This window comes from Salmo salar, chromosome ssa12 (genome assembly GCF_905237065.1).
Source record: "Salmo salar chromosome ssa12, Ssal_v3.1, whole genome shotgun sequence".
Taxonomy (NCBI): Eukaryota; Metazoa; Chordata; class Actinopteri; order Salmoniformes; family Salmonidae; genus Salmo; species Salmo salar.
In genome coordinates this window covers 40011023-40029845 of record NC_059453.1, presented here as the reverse complement: position 1 = coordinate 40029845, position 18823 = coordinate 40011023, and the positions used below count along the sequence as shown (strand labels likewise).

The window sequence follows — 18823 nt, the reverse complement described above, 5'->3', positions numbered from 1 at the left end:
GAAGACTCATCTCTTCAGTAGGTCCTATGATTGAGTGTAGTCTGGCCCAGGAGTGTGAAGGTGAACAGAAAGGCACTGGAGCAACGACTCGCCCTTGCTGTCTCTGCCTGGCCAGTTCCACTCTCTCCACTGGGATTCTCTTCCTCTAACCCTATTACAGGGGCTGAGTCACTGGCTTACTGGTGCTCTTCCATGCCATCCCTAGGAGGGGACTCAACCCACTTCAGTGGGTTGAGTCACTGCCGTGATCTTCCGGTCTGGGTTGGTGCCCCCCCTTGGGTTGTGCCGTGGCGGAGATCTTTGTGGGCCATACTCGGCCTTGTCTCAGGATGGTACAGTGAGGGAAAAAAGTATTTGATCCCCTGCTGATTTTGTACGTTTGCCCACTGACAAAGAAATGATCAGTCTATCGTTTTAATGGTAGGTTTATTTGAACAGTGAGAGATGGAATAACAACAAAGAAATCCAGAAAAACACGTCAAAAATGTTATTAAATGATTTGCATTTTAATGAGGGAAATAAGTATTAGACCCCACTGCAAAACATGACTTAGTACTTGGTGGCAAAATCCTCGTTGACAATCACAGAGGTCAGACGTTTCTTGTAGTTGGCCACCAGGTTTGCACACATCTCAAGAGGGATTTTGTCCCACTCCTCTTTGCAGATCTTCTCCAAGTCATTAAGGTTTCGAGGCTGACGTTTCGCAACTCGAACCTTCAGCTCCCTCCACAGATTTTCTATGGGATTGAGGTCTGGAGACTGGCTAGGCCACTCCAGGACCTTAATGTGCTTCTTCTTGAGCCACTCCTTTGTTGCCTTGGCCCTGTGTTTTGGGTCATTGTCATGCTGGAATACCCATCCACAACCCGTTTTCAATGCCCTGGCTGAGGGAAGGAGGTTCTCACCCAAGATTTGACAGTACATGGCCCCGTCCATCGTCCCTTTGATGCGGTGAAGTTGTCCTGTCCCCTTAGCAGAAAAACACCCCCAAAGCATAATGTTTCCACCTCCCTGTTTGACGGTGGGGATGGTGTTCTTGGGGTCATAGGCAGCATTCCTCCTCCTCCAAACACGGCGAGTTGAGTTGATGCCAAAGAGCTCCATTTTGGTCTCACCTGACCACAACACTTTCACCCAGTTGTCCTCTGAATCATTCAGATGTTCATTGGCAAACTTCAGACGGGCATGTATATGTGCTTTCTTGAGCAGGGGGACCTTGCGGGCGCTGCAGGATTTCAGTCCTTCATGGCGTAGTGTGTTACCAATTGTTTTCTTGGTGACTATGGTCCCAGCTGCCTTGAGATCATTGACAAGATCCTCCCCTGTAGTTCTGGGCTGATTCCTCACCGTTCTCATGATCATTGCAACTCCACGAGGTGAGATCTTGCATGGAGCCCCAGACTGAGGGAGATTGACAGTTCTTTTGTGTTTCTTCCATTTGCGAATAATCGCAAATGGAAGAAGGGGGTATTAAGGTGGTTGTGGTTAAGGTGGTTGCTCCCCAAATGAGAGTTTGAGAGTTCAAATCCCAGAGGAGCAATTAATAGAGAGACATTTTTGTTATTGCCTTTTTTGGGCATGAAAGACCAACTTGAGGTTTGTAGGGGGATAGGGGCTAGTTCCAATCAAATAGCACGAATGAAGTGACACCTTGTATAGAATGTCCTTTTAATAGTGTTGTGATAATATATTATGTTGTGGAGTAACAATACAATCCTTGTCAGCAAAAGCCTACTTTTACCTGGGGGCAAGCTTTGTAGACCATTAAAATGCGTTCCGATACCTGGTCCCCCTGAAAAAAAAAACACATGTTATGATAGCTTAGAAACAGTAGTAGGCAAATGAAGGGGAAAAAGTACAATAAGAAAAATGATTGTATAAGTTTTCTAGCGTTTATTTGCTGGTAATGTGAAACACGTACCTTTCGAATTTCGTCCCCCATTCCTAGACACATCCATCCTATAGTGTAGGTTTTGAAGGTTCGTATTCTATGCTTGTAGTCATCAGAAGAAGATTGAGGAACGGTTGATAGATCCAAGAAGAACAAGCCCCCACACCATTCTCCAACCTCTGAAATGTTGTCTTTGGTGTGTGCATTTTCACGTTCCCCTTAACATTTTACCTCTGTCTGTCTGGTAGAGTAGTGGTTATGGTGGTTGATCTCCAAACGAGGCTTATTATCCATAATCTTATTCCGTAGACAACTGATTCAGTATGATCTAGGCAAAGCTGATCGTAGAACAGTACTCCTCTGTACGCATTTATGAAATGTCTCAGGCTACGAATGCTGAACTGGAATCAGCCCCTCCCCGTCAAAGTAATGTTATTATTTCTACTCAGAAATGATAAACATATCCTAGTTCAGCACTCCTACTTCCATGTACATAGCCTCCCTATTTTTATTTTACTGCTGCTCTTAAATTATTTGTTACTTTTATTTCTTATTTTTTACTTAACACATATTTTTCTTACAACTAAATTGTTGGCTAAGGGCTTGTAAGTCAGAATTTCACTGTAAGGTCTACACATGTAGTATTCGGCGCATGTGACAAATACAATTTGATATGTTACACATGAAAACATGTTGTGAACCTGGTGTGACATTATTGAAATTGTGCTGACACCTAGTGGACATCAAGAGGAACTACACACACACTATAACCTTAAACCAGATGGGATGCTTTACATACTCTTTTTTTATTAGACACTAATACATATGTCTAATAAACAGACGTTCAAAAGTCGGAATGTAAAGCACAAACGACTGGAAAGTTCTTCAAAAGCAGCTGTAGTGAATCTAGCATCTTGAGGTTACCTGAAATAGGTCAAAGCATATATTTGAAATGTTCTAATCTTTATTTAACTAGGTAAAATGAACTCAACAACATCGACACAAATTACCTGCTATAATTGGGAAATAGGATTAACACAGAGAGAACTTTGCAAAATACAATGTATGTTTCTGTAGTATGAGTAGGCTGGTATATACAGTATCATCGGTAACAATTGTGTACAAGCCACCTAGCTAATAGAATACAGGGGCTATCGGTCATTAGTTGCATTTCAACCATAGCGATTCCCTAATTGAGGCGCAACAGAGTTCACCGGCGAATGCAGGAACACCGGAAATAATAACTAAACCAATGAACGAGGAATGGTGGAGGGTACCAAAATGAAGAGAGACATTTTTCCGAATAAACGTGCTGAGTGAAAAACGTAATTAGATAGCTCACTCCCTACCCGGTATCTCATTCTACCGTTATACGACTTCGTATGCGTTGTTTGTTGGCAACCTTGATATTTACGAAGTTTTTGGAACTGATTCCTGTTGGAACGTTCCACATAAATTATACCCACCTCTTACTCAGCTGTGCCTCACAAGTAATACAACAATGGATCTTTTATCGGTGTGATCAAAGAGCCTACTTCAAATTTGGAAATATATATTTTTTAAATGTTCCAAACAACAATGCATTGGCAGGTAAATTCAAACAAAGTTAGTATGTGGTGATAATGTATTGGGCCTATAGCTTACTGCACAAACCTCATTGCTACAGTACTGTTTTAAATGGGTTAATGTTGCATAGGCTTACATTTTTTAAGTCATGTTAATAAAAAAATCTGAGTGGTAGATCTCGCATTGCATTTTGACTCAAAGTGATCTTGACACAGAAAAGGTTGGTGACCACTGGGTTAGAGCATTGGGCCAGTAACTGAAAAGTTCCCAGATCGAATCCCCGAGCTGACAAGGTAAAAATCGGTCGTTCTGCCCCTGAACAAGGCAGTTAACCCACTGTTGATAGGCTGTCATTGTAAATAAGAATTTGTTGTTAACTGAATTGCCTAGTTAAATAAAAAGTTTAGTAGTAGATTTTTTTTTTTGTTACTTATTGATCTCCTTTCCAGTATGATCACAGCCAGGTGTCCATGTTGGCAAACCGCCTTGTACAGAAGATCATGTCAGAGATCGCTGATGTTGTGATGAATGGTGATCCAGAGCAAAGATACTCAGGTGAAACACAGAGCAGGGGATGTGTGGGTAGAATTCTATTTTCCACAAGAACCATCTATATGTAATTGGCTGGTAATCTGTTCATGAAATGAGTCCCTTTATTCCTTTTTAGCTGTTATGTATGTTCTAAGTGGTGTATGAGTTAATCACATTAGAGCAATAGTATGTTGCATATGCCTACAGATTAAGTGTAGCACCTAATAGTTGGTGGATTGTACTCTGTAGTCACTTTGTGTTTAAATGTTTGTTGATCCGCTATTTAAATGTTTGTTGATCCGCTATTATTAACTTGAATGTTTTCGGTCTGACACAGGATGTATTGTTTTGTCTTATGCTTACGTGGAGGGAGGGTGTCTGATGGCCCTGAAGGATGTTGCTCTTTCATCCAGCAGGTTGGAGGCAAATTAAGAGCTATTAGATTCTTTAAAAAAAAGGTGTATATTATTTTAGATTAAGATTAGATTAGATTAGATTGTTTAGGGCTTTTAAGTTGGATCCATATAAACTCAGCAAAAAAAGAAATGTCCTCAATGTCAACTGCGTTTATTTTCAGCAAACTTAACATGTGTAAATATTTCTATGAACATAACAAGATTCAACAACTGAGACATAAACAGAACAAGTTCCATAGACATCTGACTAACAGAAATTGAATAATGTGTCCCTGAACAAAGGGGGGGTCAAAATCAAAAGTAACAGTCAGCATCTGGTGTGGCCACCAGCTGCATTAAGTACCGCAGTGCATCTCCTCCTCATGGACTGCACCGGATTTGCCAGTTCTTGCTGTGAGAGGTTACCCCACTCTTCCACCAAGGCACCTGCAAGTTCCCGGACATTTCTGGGGGGAATGGCCCTAGCCCTCACCCTCCGATCCAACAGGTCAGAGGGTGAGATCCGGGCTCTTCACTGGCCATGGCAGAACACTGACATTCCTGTCTTGCAGGAAATCACGCACAGAACGAGCAGTATGGCTGCTGGCATTGTCATGCTGGAGGGTCATGTCAGGATGAGCCTACAGGAAGGGTACCACATGAGGGAGGAGGAGGTCTTCCCTGTAACGCACAGCGTTGCGATTGCCTGCAATGACAACATGCTCAGTCCGATGATGCTGTGGCACACCGCCCCACACCATCACGGACCTCCACCTCCAAATCGATCCCGCTCCAGAGTAGAGGCCTCGGTGTAACGCTCATTCCTTCGACAATAAACGCGAATCCTACCATCACTCCTGGTGAGACAAAACCGTGACTCGTCAGTGAAGAGCACTTTTTGCCAGTCCTGTCTGGTCCAGCGACGGTGGGTTTGTGCCCATTGGCGACGTTGTTGCCGGTGATGTCTGGTGAGGACCTGCCTTACAACAGGCCTACAAGCCCTCAGTCCAGCTTCTCTCAGCCTATTGCGGACAGTCTGAACACTGATGGGGGGTTTGTGCGTTCCTAGTGTAACTCGGGCAGTTGTTGCCATCCTGTACCTGTCCTGCAGGTGTGATATTTGGATGTACCGATCCTGTAAAGGTGTTACACGTGGTCTGCCACTGCGAGGGCGATCAGCTGTCTGTCCTGTCTCCCTGTAGCGCTGTCTTAGGTGTCTCACAGTACGGACATTGCAATTTATTTCCCTGGCCACATCTGCAGTCCTCATGCCTCCTTGCAGCATGCCTAAGGCACGTTCACGCAGATGAGCATGGACCCTGGGCATCTTTCTCTTGGTGTTTTTCAGTCAGTAGAAAGGCCTCTTTAGTATTCTAAGTTTTCATAACTGTGACCTAAATTGCCTACTGTCTGTAAGCTGTTAGTGTCTGAACGATCGTTCCACAGGTGCATGTTCATTAATTGTTTATGGTTCATTGAACAAGCATGGGAAACAGTGTTTAAACCCTTTACAATGAAGATCTGTGAAGTTAATTCGTAAAAATCCAAGAATCTTTGAAAGAGAGGGTCCTGAAAAGGGGACACTTTTTTTTGGTGTTGCTGACTTTATGAAACACTGTTCATACATTGATTCCATGCAATGCCTGCACCTCTGCTTCATTGGAGCCTTCATGTCAATCACCACCTTCCGGAGACACCTGAAACCCCACCTCTTTAAGGAATACCTAGGATAGGATAAAGTAATCCTTCTAACCCCCCCCCTAAAAGATTTAGATGCACTATTGTAAAGTGGTTGTTCCACTGGATATCATAAGGTGAATGCACCAATTTGTAAGTCGCTCTGGATAAGAGCGTCTGCTAAATGACTTAAATGTAATGTGTCTTGAGAGCAATTGGAACAGATGAGGACCTGGCCCACTCCTCTGTCAGATGAGTAACAGAAACACAAACCGGGGGACCTCACATTGATTGTCATGGGATTTGAAAGATGTAAACTTTCCTTTTTATTATTCCTAATTGAAAAAGAGCAGGGTCCAGAATAACATTTTGCAGCTCAATGGTATTATTTTGGTGTCTTACCTAGTCTGTTTTTGTTTCTCCAAATTGCCTGACGATTTGGAATTGGCCGATTTAGTGCAGAAGTGGACTATACAGCGGACAAGTGCATTCAGCAGGTCAAACGCCTGAGAGAGATGAGGTGAGAGATTACGAGTAGAACATTCTCATACAGAGTTTTACCAGACACAGATTAAGCCCAGTCCTGGACAACAAAGCAAACTCAATGGAGAATCTCCATTGAATTTGCTTTGTAGTTCAGGACTAGGCTTAATCTGTGTCCAGGAAACTGGCCCTTTCTAGGCCCGTGGATCACTCTCAGATATTATTAAAAACTGCAAACATTTCTCTCCACCCTAGGGCAAAATGTGTAGAATTGCAGGAAATGTGCTGTAAATCTGCACATTTTTTCTCTCCGTCCCATGGCACAATGAGTAGAATTGCATGAAATGAGTTACAAAATTGCTAAAATCTTCTCTTCACCCCATGGCAAAATATGTAGATATGCAGCAAACTTGTTTAAAATGGAAACATTCTCTCTACGCCCCATGACAAAATGTGTAGAATTGCAGGGAATTAACTCTAAACTTCAAATTTCACTTAGGGTCCCCAAAAGGCATGTGTCGGTATGGATGTGGGTACGCAGACCCGCGAGCCATTGCGGTCCTCATGAGTTCCGATTTATTTATTTTTTAATTAATTATTATTTTTTTTTTTTGTGCCCACACCCCCCATCAAAGTTGCCCATCGCAGGAATGGAATACTATATATTACCCTTTTATTTTGCAACATTATCAATGCACTCTAACAGTTCTCAATGTCTTCATTGTTCTCCAACTTCTTTTTCTCTTCAGCCCCTTGTGGGAGATTATGCAAGAAAGGATCAATATAAAGAGCATTAAGTGGATGCAGCACTAGAGAAAGCCTTCAGGAAACATACCTAAGAGCATTGTGAATACTGAACTTGTTTAGTTTTCCGCCTAATATGCCACTCCTGGGATGACTGGAAATAATTTATACCGTTTAGAAACACGCACAACTTCCTGACTTATGTATGTGTAGACCTGTAAGTATATTTTGTATTGGCAGACCTGAATAATTTGTTCCTTTTGTATTTGACAAAGTATTATTATTGATACAGAAATGATGTGCTCTTAAAGCAGGAATCCGCTACCCTGCTTGTGTTGTGTGCACGGTTATTAGTATTACTGTTCGCCCCAGCAACTTTGTTTTTGTTTCACCATAGTGCTGGGTCGGACAGTAATACTAATAACCGAGCACACAACACAAGCAGTGGGGTGGTTGCAGATTCCTGACTTTAAGTATTTCAACAGCATTGACCATTGGATTTCATGACTGTCAGCAAGTTACAAAATGGTTAATTTATGTAGTACAGTTGAAGTCGGAAGGTTACTTACACTTAGGTTGGAGTCATTAAAACTCGTTTTTCAACAACTTCACAATTTACTTGTTAACAAAATATAGTTTTGGCAAGTCGGTTAGGACATCTACTATGTGCATGACACAAGTAATTTTTCCAACAATTGTTTACAGACGGATTATTTCACTTATAATTCACTGTATCACAATTCCAGTGGGTCAAAAGTTTACATACACTAAGTTGACTGCCTTTAAACAGCTTGGAAAATTCCAGAAAATTATGTCATGACTTTGGAAGCTTCTGATGGGCTAATTGACATAATTTGAGTCAATTGGAGGTGTACCTACCTTCAAACTCGGTGCCTCTTTGCTTGACATCGGAAAATCAAAAGAAATCAGCCAAGACCTCAGAAAAGAAATTGTAGACCTCCACGTCTGGTTCATCCTTGGGAGCAATTTCCAAACGCCTGAAGGTACCATGTTTATCTGTACAAACAATAGTACGCAAGTATAAACACCATGGGACCACACAGCCGTCATACCGCTTAGGAAGGAGACGCTTTCTGTCTCCTAGAGATGAACGTACTTTGCTGTTGTTCTGGGACTGATTTACACTTTTCGCACCAAAGGACCTTGTGAAGATGCTGGAGGAAATGGGTACAAAAGGATCTATATCCACAGTAAAACGAGTCCTATATCGGCATTACCTGAAAGGCCGCTAAGCAAGGAAGAATCCACTGCTCCAAAACCGCCATAAAAAAGCCAGACTACGGTTTGCAACTGCACACGGGGACAAAGATTGTACTTTTTGGAGAAATGTCCTCTGGTCTCATGAAACAAAAATACAACTGTTTGGCCATAATGATCATCGTTATGTTTGGAGGAAAAGGGGGGGCTTGCAAGCCGAAGAACACCATCCCAACCGTGAAGCACAGGGGTGGCAGCATCATGTTGTGGGGTGCTTTGCTGCAGGAGGGACTGGTGCACTTCACAAAATAGATGGCATCATGAGGAGGAGAATTATGTGGATATATTTTAGCAACATCTCAAGACATTAGTCAGGAAGTTAAAGCTTCGTCACAAATGGGTCTTCCAAATGGACAATGACCCCAAGAATACTTCCAAAATTGTGGCAAAATGGCTTAAGGACAACAAAGTCAAGGTATTGGAGTGGCCATCACAAAGCCCTGACCTCAGTCCCATAAAAGATTTGTGGGCAGAACTGAAAATGTGTGTGCGAGCAAGGAGACCTACAAATCTGACTCAGTTACACCAGCTCTGTCAGGAGGAATGGGACAAAATTCACCCAACTTATTGTGGGAAGCTTGTGGAAGGCTAGCCAAAAACGTTTAACCAAGTTAAACAATTTAAAGTCCATGCTACGAAATACTAATTGAGTGTATGTAAACTTCTGACCCACTCGGAATGTGATGGAAGAAATAAAAGCTGAAATAATCATTCTCTCTTCTATTATTCTGACATTTCACATTCTTAAAATAAAGTGGTGATCCTAACTGACCTAAGACAGGGAATTTTTACTTGGATTAAATGTCAGGAATTGTGAACGGAGTTTAAATGTATTTGGCTAAGGTGTATGTAAACTTCCGACTGCAACTGTATGTGTTACATTCCATTGAGTTAATGGATCATTATTCACTATACGTTGACAACATGCAGCATGCTAATGAGGTTGACAGTAATACTGGTTTCATGTCACAGTAAAGGAGAAAATTGAGAATTTGTTTTTGCCTCGTGTGAATTTGAATCCCAACTTTGTGGAGCAATATTTGTATATCATTTTTTTTTTTATTAGGGAGAGAAATACTGACATTTCTAGCTAGCCACACAAGCAGAAGCTGTTATTTTCTTTCTAGATTTCTACATGGCGTTTGATACCATTGAACATCAATTCCTTTTTCTTACTTTGGAAAAATGTTGTTTGTTGGAAATGTTTTAAACTGTCAATGAGGACATAAGGACATTAAGTTCAGTAATTTTACAATCAAACACTATTTATCAAACGTGGGGTTCGCCAGTTATGCGGAATTTCAACTTTTCCGGTTTTGACTTTGGAATTATTATCTGTAAGTATCCTTATTGACCCATATATCAAAGGTCTATCAATATTTGGGAGAGGTTAGGATCTCACAGTTGGCTGACTATTGTCAGATTGCCAAAGCACTTGACACCTATTGATTTGTTTTTTGTTATAGGGTTAAAGTTGGAACGTCTCAAAGTGTGATCTCTGTGATAATGTAGAAACTACAATAGGTAACATTCCTGTTAGACAGTGTTGGTATCTGGGTATTCATATTACCAAAAACCACATTGTCAGACAGCAGATTAATTTCTCATCCAGACTGAAGATAGCGACTCTCCTTTTCAATAATTGATTACAAAGAGACCTGTCTATACTAGGCAGAGTTATTTTGGTGAAAGCAGAAGGGTTGTCTTGTTTCATATACCCTGCACTTTCATTATTTGTCCATGAAACTACTTGCAAAGACATTAACAAAGCCTTTGTGGATTTCTTCTGGAAGAATAAGCATAAAAATCTTAAGGAAGCAGTTAAAGCTTGGAAGAAAGCAGGAGGGTTTGATATGTTAGACTTTTTTGATGGAAATAATAACTTTTAAAGTTAACTGGATGAAGAGGTGTATCGTTGCACCTGACTCCATTTGGTACTTCGTTCCACAATATCTTTGAGAAGATTGTTGGTTAGAATTTGTTAACATGTGACTACATCTAAATTGCCCATAAAACTATCAAAACGTCATAAACAACATCTATTGGTGTGGAAGTTGAGCTTCGTACACAACTTTTCCCTTTATCAAACCAAAATCTTGAATAATGAGTTACTTCATTATAATAAAAAACATACATACATAATTTGGTGCTGTGATCAATGCAATCCCCAATGGCTTTATTCACCTAATGAGGTCATATAGGATCTGAGATTCAGTGACTTAACCATAAATGTTTAGTTGGATGAATGGATATTTATGATAAATAATGATCCAAGATGTGGTAAAACAATTAAGAGATGTTTCATTGTCAAAAGAGAGTTACCCCAAGAGAAAGTTTTATTGGAACTCAGTATTCAAGACCCAGATTGGAAAAAAGCATGGTTAATGCCTTGCATGTTTTGTATACCAAACAAGGCTAGAGAGGTCCATTAGAAGGTGCTACATTATTTACACTGTGTACAAAACATTAGGAACACCTACTCTTTCCATGGCGTAGACTGACCAGGTGAATCCAGGTGAAAGCTATGATCCCTTATTGATGTCACCTGTTAAATCCACTTTTATCAGTATAGATGAAGGGGGAGGAGACAGGTTAAAGAAGGATTTTTAAGCCTTAATGGATTGATATATAGATCAGGAAATATACAGGTAGTTCAAAGGATGCAGTCAGTGATATGGTAGGGGCAAGGGTGTATATCCCAGATTTAAATGTCAGAGTATGTAAGTGGTCAACTGATTTTAACTGATTGTGTCAGTGTATGCGGCCGAGTTGATGGCCGTGATTATAGGTTTGAGATGGGTGGAGGAGGTGAAACCCCTCCGAGTGGTGATTTGCTCTGATTCGGCTGCAGTGTTGAGTAGTGTGAAGACGGGCTGGTCAGATAGGGGAGACATGTTTGTGGAGATGATGGTGCTGTTAAAGGGATTGGAGAGGATGAGAGTGGTGGTAAGCTTTTGCTGGGTTCCTGCCCATGTGGGTGTGGAGGGTAATGAGAAGGCTGATGTGGTGGCTAAGAGTGCATGAGGAGAGGGGTTAGATATTCAGGTCCCGTTGGGCCGCAGGGAAGTCAAGTCCTTGATCTGGGCAAAAGGGCTCGATCTTTGGCAAAGGGAGTAGGATGGTGGTAGTAGTAAGGGGAGACAATTTTATCGCATCCACCGGTCAGTTAAGGAAGAGGTGGGGAGTATGGGATGTAGGAGAGGAAGCTGTGTCGAGTAGACTACAGTTTGGGCACACAGGTTTGAATGTCACGTTGTTGATAATAGAGAGACATGAAACAGGTCTGTGTGAGTGTTTAGTGGAGGAAGGGAGAGATTGTGTGACAGGGTTAGAGAGGCTGGATGGGGTTTGGGTGGTGTAGTGGGGGCAGGGAAGTGTTGTCCAGGGCTCTATTTTACTTTCTTAGAGGAACCGGACTAATGAAGACAATTGAATGTAGGTAGGCCGTGACTGGCCTCACAATCCAGTACAGTAGTTGGTAGTGTATGCACTTTAAAAGTTGGATGCGGTCCGCCAACCCAATCTAGAAGAAGACATGGATTGTGTATGTGTGCAATTCAGAGGGTGAATGGGCAAGACAAAATATTTAAGTGTCTTTGAATGGGGTATGGTGGTAGGTGCCAGGCACACCGGTTTGCTAGATGTTTCACGCTCAACAGTTTACTGTGTGTATCAAGAATGGTCTACCACCCAAAGGACATCCAGCCAACTTCACACAACTGTGGGAAGCATTGGAGTCAACATGGGCCCGCATCCCTTTGGAATGCTTTCGACACCTTGTTTTAGTCCATGCCTGATGAATTGAGGTGTTTGAGGGCAAAAGGGGTGTAACTCAATATTAGGAAATTGTTCTTAATGTTGTGTACACTCAGTGTATATCCAACAAACGCCTCTATTTAGAAGTTTATTTTTTTTTATTTTTATCAATGTAATATCCAAATTCTTGGATCTTGTTGTATATTTCTCAAATACGCAGCGTAGTCTAGTGGTTAGAGCGTTGGACTAGTAACTCAAAGGTTGCAAGATCAAATCCCCGAGCTGACAAGGTACAAGTCTTGTTCTGCCCCTGAACAAGGCAGTTAACCCACTGTTCCTAGGCCTTCATTGAAAATAAAATTTGCCTAGTTAAATAAAGGTAAAAATATATATATATATTTTTAAATAAGTCTGTTTAAACCTTACCTTGAGCAACAAACAAAAAAATGTTTAACATTGATAAGCTAGATTTTATTGTTAATTTCAATACTGAGTAAATTCAAGATATGTACATTTCCCAAGAACCCAGATTTCAAGCCTTCCCCTATGAATTTGTAGCTTTTAAATTACTTCTGTTACTATGCAATTTGAAGGATCTGTACTGTTGAACATTATAATGCAACATTTTATGTATGATGTGATGTCTTTTTTATTTTATTTAAAATTGTGTACGGTGGTTTTTGATATGTTTTTGCCTGAATTGAATATTGTATTGTCTATTTATTGTTACAAAAAAGAAAAGCTACACAAGCAGAGAGAGAAGCGCAAGAGAGGAGGACGCGCCATATAATAAAGATCTGTTTGTTAACAGATATTTCGGTAAGGACCAAATAAAAACACAGCAGACAAATGCAATTACAGAGACCGTAATAATGAAATGGTTGTTACAGATTAGTGAAAATACAAACCTGCAGTTAGACATTGGGTGACTATAGCGTTAGCTAGAAGGGCTAGCTAGCTATATATTTATTTGGGGGGGGTATTTGAGATGTTCGGCCTGCCCAAATGTGGTAACGTTAGCTAACCATGTGTTTAGCGAACAACAGGCTATATCACTCATGTATTACGTTATGCTTTTCGTGAGCTTTAGAAATGTGGGAACTAGCTAGCTAGCTAAACATTTGGGTTTGCTATTCTCGTGTTTTGCTAGGTAGCTACTAGTCTGAATAACTACGTTGAAGGGCAATTTTTCTGTCTTTAGCCAATGATGCTAGCTAGCTACCCATCTTGCTAATTAACTAGCTAGCTTCTAGGTCGGAGAAGGGGTTTTCATTGCAGGACCAACGCCATATTGGCTGTCTGCTCTTAATATCAATCCAACTAACGTTAGCTAGCTAGCACGACGCCCTTGCTAGAGTAATGTGGTGCACATCCAAATGGATAGTGGCAAAGATGTTGAAATGGCTGGATATAATTTGTCTGTGGTCTCTTCCTATAGCCTTGCAGAATTTGCTGTCTTTGTACAGCCCTTCAGATTTGGAAACCTCTTGTACTGTGACATACTGAGCTTTTAGCTACGTTATTGGCAAATGTGTTTTACGTTGAAGTCTCGGATAAGGGGTTTTCATTGCAGGACCAACGCCATATTGGCTGTCTGCTCTTAATACCAATCTAACGTTAGCTAGCAAGCACGACGCCCTTGCTCGAGTAATGTGGTACACATCCAAATGGATAGTGGCAAACATGTTGAAATGGCTGGATATAATTTGTCTGTGGTCTCTTCCTGTAGCCTTGCAGAATTTGCTGTCTTTCTGCAGCCCTTCACATTTGGAAACCGCTTTAGTACTGTGACAGACTAAGCTTTTAGCTACGTTATTGGCAAATGCGTTTTACAATGAAGTCTCGTTCATGTTGACAGCGTTTTCGTGCCCATGCAATTCCATTGCTATTTCATCTATCTATTTGTCGTGACCAGAGAATGGGGGACAACAACCATGGATTGGGTAGTCCAGGGGTGTATTCATTACGTTTTGCAGCGGAAACCGTTAACCTTTTAAGAATCAAACGAAACGGGGAGGGACCTACCTGAATTTGTCCAATAGAAACTCGTTTTCGTTGGAAACGGTTTCTGTTTGGAGTGAACGATTTCTGTTGCAAAAGTTTTACAACGGTATACCCAGCAGGGGTATAACCATTAGTCCAAACATGGTTGTAATGCATAAATTGAATTTATATTTCATGATTTGAAACTGAATTGAATGAATATTGCATTCAGGTTTAAAATGTGATTTCAAATTGAATATTTATATATACTGCTCAAAAAAATAAAGAGAACACTTAAACAACACATCCTAGATCTGAATGAAATAAATAATCTTATTAAATACTTTTTTCTTTACATAGTTGAATGTGCTGACAACAAAATCACACAAAAATAATCAATGTAAATCCAATTTATCAACCCATGGAGGTCTGGATTTGGAGTCACACTCAAAATTAAAGTGGAAAACCACACTACAGGCTGATCCAACTTTGATGTAATGTCCTTAAAACAAGTCAAAATGTGTCTCAGTAGTGTGTGTGGCCTCCACGTGCCTGTATACCCTCCCTACAACGCCTGGGCATGCTCCTGATGAGGTGGCGGATGGTCTCCTGAGGGATCTCCTCCCAGACGTGGACTAAAGCATCCGCCAACTCCTGGACAGTCTGTGGTGCAACGTGGCGTTGGTGGATGGAGCGAGACATGATGTCCCAGATGTGCTCAATTGGATTCAGGTCTGGGGAACGGGCGGGCCAGTCCATAGCATCAATGCCTTCCTCTTGCAGGAACTGCTGACACACTCCAGCCACATGAGGTCTAGCATTGTCTTGCATTAGGAGGAACCCAGGGCCAACCGCACCAGCATATGGTCTCACAAGGGGTCTGAGGATCTCATCTCGGTACCTAATGGCAGTCAGGCTACCTCTGGCGAGCACATGGAGGGCTGTGCGGCCCCCCAAAGAAATGCCACCCCACACCATGACTGACCCACCGCCAAACCGGTCATGCTGGAGGATGTTGCGGGCAGCAGAACTCTGTCACGTGCTCAGTGTGAACCTGCTTTCATCTGTGAAGAGCACAGGGCGCCAGTGGCGAATTTGCCAATCTTGGTGTTCTCTGGCAAATGCCAAACGTCCTGCACGGTGTTGGGCTGTAAGCACAACCCCCACCTGTGGACGTCGGGCCCTCATACCACCCTCATGGAGTCTGTTTCTGACCGTTTGAGCAGACACATGTACATTTATGGCCTGCTGGAGGTCATTTTGCAGGGCTTTGGCAGTGCTCCTCCTGCTCCTCCTTGCACAAAGGCGGAGTAGCGGTCCTGCTGCTGGGTTGTTGCCCTCCTACGGCCTCCTCCACGTCTCCTGATGTACTGGCCTGTCTCCTGGTAGCGCCTCCATGCTCTGGACACTACGCTGACAGACACAGCAAACCTTCTTGCCACAGCTGGCATTGATGTGCCATCCTGGATGAGCTGCACTACCTGAGCCTCTTGTGTGGGTTGTAGACTCCGTCTCATGCTACCACTAGAGTGAAAGCACCGCCAGCATTCAAAAGTGACCAAAACATCAGCCAGGAAGCATAGGAACTGAGAAGCGGTCTGTGGTCCCCACCTGCAGAACCACTCCTTTATTGGGGGTGTCTTGCGAATTGCCTATCATTTCCACCTGTTGTCTATTCCATTTGCACAACAGCATGTGAAATTTATTGTCAATCAGTGTTGCTTCCTAAGTGGACAGTTTGATTTCACAGAAGTTTGATTGACTTGGAGTTACATTGTGTTGTTTAGGTGTTCCCTTTATTTTTTTGAGCAGTGTATTTTGAATATTTATATACCATATATATGGTAGATTGCATTCATAGTTTGTAAACTTGATAAAGACAATCATTTAAGTTGATCAAAGTTTCATAATTTCAAATTCAAAACCAGAGACAACACCCTCGTACTTTGCCAGCCAGGATAGGTAAAGGAGCACGTATCGGATCAAACTGTCTATGGTAAACAACAGCTTCTGGTGGTTTCTGAAGCCAATGTGGCATGATGACCACAGGCCTTGCAAGGATATTATAGAAGGGAGTGGCACAAAAAAAAAAACTTTTCACTCCATATTTAATCTTGTGACTGACTGGGTTCGAACCAGGTCTCCTGCATGTCACAAGACTGTGTTGGCCCACTTGGCTAAAGCCTATAGGGACAAGTTCAGGAAGTTAATGTAAAGGACGACGCGCTGCTTTCTTATTGAGTATTGTTTCCCCCCGATTCAGCTCATATCGAGACTCGAACTCAGGACCTCTGCCTCGCAAACACATGATACTGCCCTCTTGAAGAGTTCCAACCCCCCGCACTGTTGAAAAGGTCCTTCAATTGTGCAAGGGGTGACACTTCAGGCTGATGAGTGAGTTTCACAAATCCCCATCTGCTACATTCACCCCCCCAAACTCACTCCATAGCGACTCCAGTGGTTGAGCTGAGCGCAACTGTAGATCTGAGTCCAGTGGCACCATTGTATATGAAGATGGCGCTGACAGACATGCTTCTAGCTCCTAAGCAACTTTCCAGTTTTTTTTGTTGGTGTGATTTCTTCCATTATTAGCCCAGAACGGGTTTTGTGTTATTACATACAGACAGCAATAACTTTTGGATATCAGAGCGGCGGTAACTCGCCAGCATTACAACCAGAAATATGACTTTCCCAAATTGGATCCTTTGTTCGTACCCCCCAGGGCAACTGAACTTATCCCAGAGGCTGCTCCAAGACGCTGCTGGTGGAGAAGAGGTATTCTGAGTGGACTTGTAGTCCGACTCAGGAGGCGTGCACACCATCCACCACTTCCGAGTATATTATTCGCTAATGTTCGGTCCCTGGACAATAAAGTAGACGAGCTCAGGGCGAGGATCTCCTTCCAGAGAGACATCAGGACTGCAACATACTGTTTCATAAAATCATGGCGCTCTCCAGATATACAGTCCCCATTCATACAGCCAGCTGGGTTCTCAGTACATCGCTCAGACAGGAATAAAGAACTCTCCAGGAAGAAGGAAGGTTGTGTATGTTTCATGATTAACTACTCATAATGTGATTGTGATAATGTACAGGAACTCAAGTCCTTTTGTTCCCTCAACCTAGAATACCTCACAATCAAATGCCGACCATATTACCTCTCGAGAATTCTCTTTGGTTATAGTCACAGCCGTGTTTATTCCCCCTCAAGCCGATACCACGATGGCCCTCAAGGAATTACACTGGACTTTGTGCAAACTGGAAACCAGAATAACATTGGCGTATACAGTGACTGAGTTCACCAGGAAGTGTATAGGGGATGTGGTTCCCACTGTGACTATTAAAATCTACGCAAACCAAAAACGGTGGATAGGTGACGGCATTCGCGCAAAACCTAAAGCGCAAACCACCACATTTAACCACAGCAAGGTGACTGGGAATATGGTTGAATACAAACTGTAGTTATGCCCTCCGTAAGGCAAGCAAACAGGCAAAATGTCGGTACAGAGACAGTGGAGTAGCAATTCAATGGCTCAGACACGATACTTATATGGCAGATTTACTAATGGAAAATCAGCCAAGACACGGACACCGGCGTCTTGCTCCCGGACAAGCTAAACACCTTTGCCCACTTTGAGGATAACACAGTGCCAACGACACGGCCCACTCCCAAGGACTGGGGGCTCTCGTTCTCCGTGGCCAATGTGAGTAAGACATTTAAGCGTGTTAACCCCCCGCAAGGCTGCCGGCCCAGACGGCACCCCTAGCCAAGTCCTCAGAGCATGCGCAGACCAGCTGGCAGGAGTGTTTACCGACATTTTCAATCTCTCCCTATCCCAGTCTGCTGTTCCTACTTGCTTCAAGATGTCCACTATTGTTCCTGTACCCAAGAAAGCAACGGTAACTGAACTAAAGGACTATAGCTAAGACTTCAACACAATAGTACCCTCCAAGCGCATCATTACCTCGGGGCCCTGGGTCTGAACCCTGCCCTGTGCAACTGGGTCCTGGACCTCCTGATGGACTGACCCCAGGTGGTGAAGGTAGGAAACAACACCACCACGGCTGATCCTCAAAACAGGGGCCCCACAAGGATGAGTGCTCAGCCCCCTCCTGTACTCCCTGTTCACCCATGCACGCCTCCAACTCAATCATCGAGTTTGCAGACAACACAACAGTAGTAGGCCTGATTACCAACAATACAAAAATGACGAGACAGCCTACAGGGAGGAGGTGAGGCCCTGGCGGAGTGGTGCCAGGAAAATAACCTCAACGTCAACAAAACAAAGGAGCTGACCGTGTATTTCAGGGAACAGCAGAGGGAGCATGCCTCTATCCACATCGACGGGACCGCAGTGAAGGTGAAAAGCTTCAAGTTCCTCTGTGTACACATCGCTGACAATCTGAAATGGTCCACCAAATCAAAGTTTATTTGTCACATGCGCCGAATACAACAGGTGTAGACCTTACAGTGAAATGCTCACTTACAGGCTCTAACCAATAGTGCAAAAAAGGTATT

At 42.7% G+C, this 18823-nt stretch overlaps 1 protein-coding gene across 1 annotated transcript in view; it reads left to right on the top strand.

Moving 5' to 3' along the window:
• Positions 1–12971: 12971 nt before the first annotated feature.
• Positions 12972–18823, top strand: part of LOC106565031 (RNA-binding protein 12) — a 32190-nt gene continuing 26338 nt past the window's right edge. Inside the window, exon 1 of the mRNA XM_014131609.2 lies at positions 12972–13140. The gene's annotated coding sequence lies outside the window, so the exon portion shown is untranslated. The remainder of the gene's footprint in view (positions 13141–18823) is intronic.